Raw genomic sequence first — 7021 nt, forward strand, 5'->3', positions numbered from 1 at the left:
AGCAAAAAAAAAACGAAAAAAGCTTCCTTAACCACCTCAAGAATGATGGGGAGATAGAGGGACAGGATGAAAAAGAAAACTGACACATAGTGAGGCCCTGTCACTGGAGGTAATCAAGTACAAGCTGTCAGGGTCATGTGTGGATTTTTGTGGACTCTGGGCACTTTAGCTTATATGAACCCCTTGTTCTATAAAAAAGATTTTAAAATTTATGATAGGTGTAAATTCATGCTAGATTATATTCCTTTTGTATTCTTCTGATTTTAAAAGAAATTCAAATGTTTTTGTAGATCACACACAGTCTCGCAGGCCCTAAGTACAGTGTCTGCTTTACTTAGTAGAGAAATTGACCCTGGATGCTGCCAGCTCACCTCCCAGGGGGCTGAAAAGCAGAGCCAGATCCCTACATTGGTTGGAAGGATGGTGTTAAAATCAGATCCCTAATCTCCTGCCAATCTGATAGACCATTAGGTGAATTCTGCCCAAGAATAGAGAAGTGCCCAAAACCTCTTTTTGAGATTAAGATGAATGTGTTTTAAAGGTAGCACAAGTTAAAAACAGAACTATGTATATGCTGTGATGATTCTGTTCTTTGAACAGGATAGGATATACAGGGACCTCAATGATTACAGATGGCAACTTCTGAGACCCAGATTAGGGGACTAAGGTAGAGATGAGGACTAGCAGTCCTTTCGTTGGATGCGCTCCTATTTATTTCTATCTCATTCTATCTTATTGAACGTGGGCCATGCATCACCATTACAAAATAACTCAATGAGAAATACTAGCAGGGGGTCATAAGCCTTATTTTCATTTTTATTTGGTGTGGGTGGGGTAGTAGCCCAATTTTCTGCTCTTCGTCAGATCAGGAACACTGGGTCGTGGTGAGTGATGCTGTGAGAAGGTCCCTGGGCATGTCTACCATTCTCAATGCACAGAACAACACACAGAAAGCCCAGGAATGCCCCTGATGCCACCAAGAACTAAGGCATAAAATAGGGCCATAAGAGACTCCTCTCCTCAGCCCCAGTCAAAACAAACCCAGAAACCACAAGCGTCATCCTGGTAATCACTAGAGTCTTTACATTTGGTCTATATTTTCTAGAACTCCATTTATTTCCCAGGTTGAATGGCTGCTAAATGCCTTAGGAACAGGAACCATGAATCACCCCATAACCAGGGGTGGGAAGGAGAGTGAATACAACTTCACAGAGCAGGCGCCACCGGCAAGCCTTTCCTCTGAGTTATCATGAACAAAAGGCACACGATGCATAAAGATTGCTCCGATATCAAGTCTCTTTTTCTATTCCTGTTTTTTTTTAATCAGTTCTGAGTTTACCACAATAAAAAAATCTTTGAAGGGTTGAATGCTTTAAGACAAATTCCCTCACCGGTATAAGCTGTGAATAGGATCAAAAGAGAAGAGTGAATCATGCAGACCCTAACTGAGGGAAGAGAAAAATCTAAGGAGAGGGCTAGGCCTGGAAAAAGAAAAGAGGGAGAAAGAAAGAAAATTCTGGATAGTAACAGTAGGGAAATAGGCCCCAGCATTTTACCCATTTTTTTTTCTTTCTTTCTTTCTTTTTTTTTGTAAAGACGAGATCTCGCTATGTTGCCCAGGCTAGTCTTGAACTCCTAGGCTCAAATGATCTGCCCACCTCGGCCTCCCAAAGTGCTGGGATTACAGATGTGAGCCACTTCACCAGGCCTGGCTCTAGCATTTTTTTAAATCATTGTCTATTGCCTAAAACCAAAAGAAATCTTTTCATTCTGACGTTCATGCTTGCACGAGACTATTTATTACCACCCCTTGCCTGGCAGGCCATGGTGGGTGTCTTTGTCAGATGAAGAAATAAAAGAAGGCTGGTACACCTTTTCAGGAATTCTCACTGGAGAAGACATCTGGGTTTTTCACATCTCTGGTGCAAAACAAGTATTCCGTTAAATGGTATATATTGAGTTCTAAGGAAGGAACCTGCAGAGAAAAAGACAAACAAATAAACAAAATCTCCAAACTCTGTCAATGCTGTCTACTCGCTACCATGGATCTCTACAAATGTAGAGCTCACTAATGACAGGTTATTCCAGAATCCACATTTCGAGATGAGATCACCCAATGAGCATCCCAAACAACACATGGAAAGCTCAATGCCTTCTCCTTTATTCTTCTCTCAACCGCACCCCACACACGCACCCCCATCGAAATGATGCCCTTGGAAAGAAACCTACAAGTCTCATTTGTCTACATTTTGCTTCCTCCTCTTGCCTTCCCGTAAGCAAATGTGAGTTGTTCTCTAACTGCACCAGAAAATCAGAATTTATTGTACATATGTTTGTGCTCCACTTAATAAAAAAGCCTATATTTTAAGATAAACTTTGTTAGTAATTCATGAGGTAAGTGACTATTTATGCTAATCAGGCAGAAATATATTCTGAAGCATAATGCATTACATAAATTTGAATGCAAAATGTTCAATTATGAAGTAAATACAGGTAATGCAAATAATAAATTACCTCTAATAAAAATTATAAAAGATGTGTCTTCAAAGAGAGAGCGGCTTTAACTTACAACTGTGAACTGCTTAAAGAGAAAAGAATTAATAAATGCTGAATTACTCTGATGATTATTTAGCACATAATTCACCTATTCATAACGACTCCTAGTAATCAGACTGTTGTTTCACATCCTCCAATATGAGGCAAGACTGTTTCCTCAGCAATTTTACCCTTATCAGATTATCTCGTCTGATTCTATTAATTTTCTTCCATGAAACTGCTAACAGTGATTTGTGATTTACTTACCGTGCTAACTGAAGACAGTTAAAAGGATTTATCTTACACTAGACCTAAGAACAGGGTATGCCTTATCATTCAGTTACTCCGAAGAACTCTTTCTCAAATCAATTGAGTTGCTTTTGGAGTGAAATTTACTGGACACTGGTTAGTTCTGCACCATAAAATCAGCTCTTAGATAAACAGAGAGTTCAGATACTACACTTGATGTATCCTGTCCTATTCAGATTACATATATCCAATTCCTACATGGTGTACTTGACTGGCTATAACTCACAACCATGAAAAAATATATTCCTGTTAGCTTTTAATCTTGGTCATTTGGACATGAACAGGGCTTTGTTTTTCATTTTTGGATGAAGTTGCTATGTATGGACTGACATGAAACTACAATTGTGTTTTTTATGTTACTGTTTCACAATATTCTACGTGATTCGACCCATGCCCTCCTCCCCCTCAAAAATCTTCTATAAATATTCATTGCTTTCAGAAACTTTAATGCTGCTGGTTCGAATTGGTCAATAATGACAAACCCATGGTTTCTAAATTACTGTATATTGTTCTACAGAGATTACGAGAGTATATATAGCAAGGGATGTTAAGCAGTAAGAAAACACAGTTCACATTGTATTTGGATTAGATTGGCTTGGATAGCAGTGAAACAAACAATGTTAGCAAAGAAGTCTAAAGAAATGTGGCCCACTATAATTGCAGAGAATCAAAAACCTGAATAGTACTAATTAAAATGAGGGAGCTCAATTGTTAGCAAAAAAATGCTGCTAACAGGGAACTGTAAATGTTTAGACACTCCTGGTGAATCACTAAATAATAAAGGAAAAGGGACAAAAATGAGAATTAAGTTATAAGCCTAAGAGCACTACTGTCACACATCGAAAGAATAATTCTGATCCTCTATTTTATTTCAAGAGAAAATCGGAAACTATAAAAGCCTCTGCAACGAGAGAAAGAAAAACACTATGGTTTGACAGCAGAGTACAAAAATAAACCATAAAAATGTGCAGATAATACATTTAGCTGCCCAAACATGGGCATTTGATTTCTAGAAATGATATATAACAATGCAACAATGAGGTACTTGGCCATGAATTTATATGGCATGCACTTCGTCATTAGCAAACTTCACTTATAAAATATTGCTTATTTATAAATGTAGGAGTTTCAATGCTCCCGGCCAAAAATAATTTTTTGGAGAGGCAGTAATCACTCCTTACAACTTTTAACAAAAATGTGACGCAAAAGGATTGAAAAGTATCATAAACAAAAAAACCAATTCCTGATAAATGCATTTAAATTTATATTTTACATGAAAAACATAAACTTCAGGCATTTGTGGCTACAGACTTTTTAAAAGACCTAGAAAACTATTGCCATGGACAATGCTAAATGACATAATGTTTATGTAATTTAAGCAGTGGATTTTCCTCTGAATACATAAACTATAATCCCTTAACTTCATTACTAGGTAAAATATTGTTAGAGAGGAGGAAAGCAAGGGAATTCTGCTAGGTTGCATAAATATTGACATAATATTCACTCTTTCTTTTCCAAACTGGTAATAGACAGTTTATTTCACCCAACAAAGTGCTCCTATAAAACCAAAATTACCCTTATAAACAACTTCTCTGCAGTGATGATGAAAATAAAAAGTACATGTCTAGAAAATACCCAAAGCTCTACCTGTTAGGATTAGGATGTGCCTACAAATCTTTGGGGGAGGGGGCTTCGATCAGAGATGTGTGGGTTTGCTGAAAGGGAGGCTACCAGATCCGAGAAATTAACACAGGTCTCATCTGGTGTGTGGAATGAGTGAGAGACACCTAAGATCTTGTTATAAATAGTCAAGTATGCTGCGGGGTGGGTCAAACCATTCTGAAGTGCAATGTTCAAAAAGCTGGCTTAATATATGACTAAGTGTCAGAAGTCAGGTTTTCTGAGAATTACTTTTCAGATAAACAACTTTATGGCACTGCACTTAATCTTACTTACTAGAGACATCTCATTTATCACTGAATTACAAGTAACTTTAATTCTATTGATATTTCCATAAAGCCCGTTGAAAATCTATCCCGGCACTTTTAAAGGGTTTGGGGCCCTGTTACATGGGATCCACTGGCGAAGGTCTTGCGGCCAGAATTATACCCCGAGGGCGTCTGTGCTCCCCGGCCTCTTTGTCAACCATCAAGGAGGGCAAGAAGGGGGAAAAAGTCATTCATGCATCTGCCAGCACTGCTTTAGGGCCCTTTCCTACAGGGTCGGGTTCTCCCACTTCAGCCCAAATAACTTTGTGTGCCTCTTTCCTCCTCCCACCTTGGGAAAGCAGCTTCATTTCACTTTATCAACAAAACGGGACACGGATCGATTTCCACTGACCTTTGCCGAAAGGTGGCGCTGTTGAGGCAAAAACCAACTCGGTCCCACAATAGTTTTCACTCTTCGATCCTTTTGCAGGCTTTTCAGACTTTTTTTTTTTTTTTAATGCACGCTCCTAGCGTCTCCCCCTCCCATAAAGTAAAATAAATACGATTAACACTGAATGCATTTCATTAATTGGAGGAATCAGCAGTCCCAATGTCCAAGCAGGCGGGCTGGTGTTCCAAATTGCCGGGTCGGCTTCACGCACTCTCGTTTCCCAATAAATCTCGGTTTCTGCGACTTGCCTATCGCTTTAAAATCTTAGAAACAGAGTTGTTTCTTTCTGTTTCTTTGCTTTTTCTTTCTTTCCTCTCTTTTGGCTTTTTCATAAGCTTTAGCAGAATCGATCTAGAACACCGAACACATTATTAGCATTTGCAACGGGGAGGGGGAGACTCAGCTCCCCCATCACACCCCCACTCTGGGTTTCCGGGTTCGTCCGAGAAACCGCTGTTTAAAATTTAACCCTTCGAGGGGAGCTGGTCAGCGGGGCTGGGGGTATCGTTCTCCTGCCACCCCCTCCCTCCCCCACGTTACCTGCCAGGATCAAGTCCGAAATAATTAAGTGTAACGTAAAAGTGCAAAGGGCGCGCCCGACCGTGATAAACAGAGGTCGGATTTCACAAGGGGATGGGTGATTCGGGGGGGGGGAAAGAAAGAGAGAGAAATATGAATCTCAAAGGCCAAACTCAGGCCACAGTCTGGAGCCCGAGGGCTGCACCCGGCTGACCTGACTCTGAGCAATTCCGGGGAGTTAGCTCGCATGGGCGCTCGCTCCATCCAAGGGCACGCGACGCCCGCGGGCAGCCGGTTCCCGCGAAGAACGGCCCCTACACGACTTACGGTACCTCTTTTCAAAGAGGGCGATAACGCGGGCTTTCGCTCTCCGCGGACTCGGAGCCCCCCTGGCAGGCGCGCGGCGGGGCGGCGTCCCGCGCGCTCTCCGGGCTCGGGGACCCTAGCGCATCCCCGCCGCCGCCACCACCCCTAATTCCTTCCCCGCACGGGCGCCCCGGAGAGGGACAAAGAGTTGGGGCCAAGTCTGGGCTCCAGGCACAGCCAGACTGGAGGAAGGAAAGTCGTCCAGGCAGACACCTGGATGCCAAAGGCGGAGAGGGGGTAAAAAGCCGGGGAGGCGAATGCAGCACCCTGGAGTGGGGCGCAGGCAGGGGAAAGAGCGTCGGGCCAATCCCAGAGGAGAGAAAGGCCGGCGGGCTGGGGCTCGGGAAGGCAAGCCTCGCGCCATCTCCAAAGAAAAGCAGACCGTCCTCCCGGATCCGCCCGGGTTCCCGAAGCCCCTCTGGAAAACTCCTTCCCCGGTTACCCCAAACTTTACGCCGGGCCTCGCTCCCTCCCTGGGAGGCTGCGGCGCGGGAAGGGTTAAGCCAGCCCGTCCCAGCTGACAGTCAGCTGATTGGGTCCTGATTGACAGCTCCGAAAAGTTTCCTTGTTTCTATACTATTATGCTAATCGCGGCCGCTTTCGCCGCCTCCCATTGGCCCGGAGTGCCAGTCAATTTCCCATTTGGACCTGACGTCACGAGTGCTATAAAACTCAGCAATTGCTTTAAACTCTTCTTGCTGGATCAGAGGCTTTAAAATCTTTTTTCATCTTCGAGCTGTAGCTCGGGCAGCTCGTCGGCTCAGCCTCCCCCTCCCCCCTTTACTCTCTGCCTCGCCTTTCCCCAGGACTTCGCTATTTTGCTTTTTTTTTTCCAAAAGAGAGAGAGGGAGAGAGAGCGAGAGGGAGAGAGAGCGAGCGAGAGAGGCAAGAAAGAACCAAACTCCCCCTCCCT

Source organism: Carlito syrichta, unplaced genomic scaffold (assembly GCF_000164805.1).
Source record: "Carlito syrichta isolate Samal-C Ts95f unplaced genomic scaffold, Tarsius_syrichta-2.0.1 Scaffold311949, whole genome shotgun sequence".
In the NCBI taxonomy this organism is placed as follows: Eukaryota; Metazoa; Chordata; class Mammalia; order Primates; family Tarsiidae; genus Carlito; species Carlito syrichta.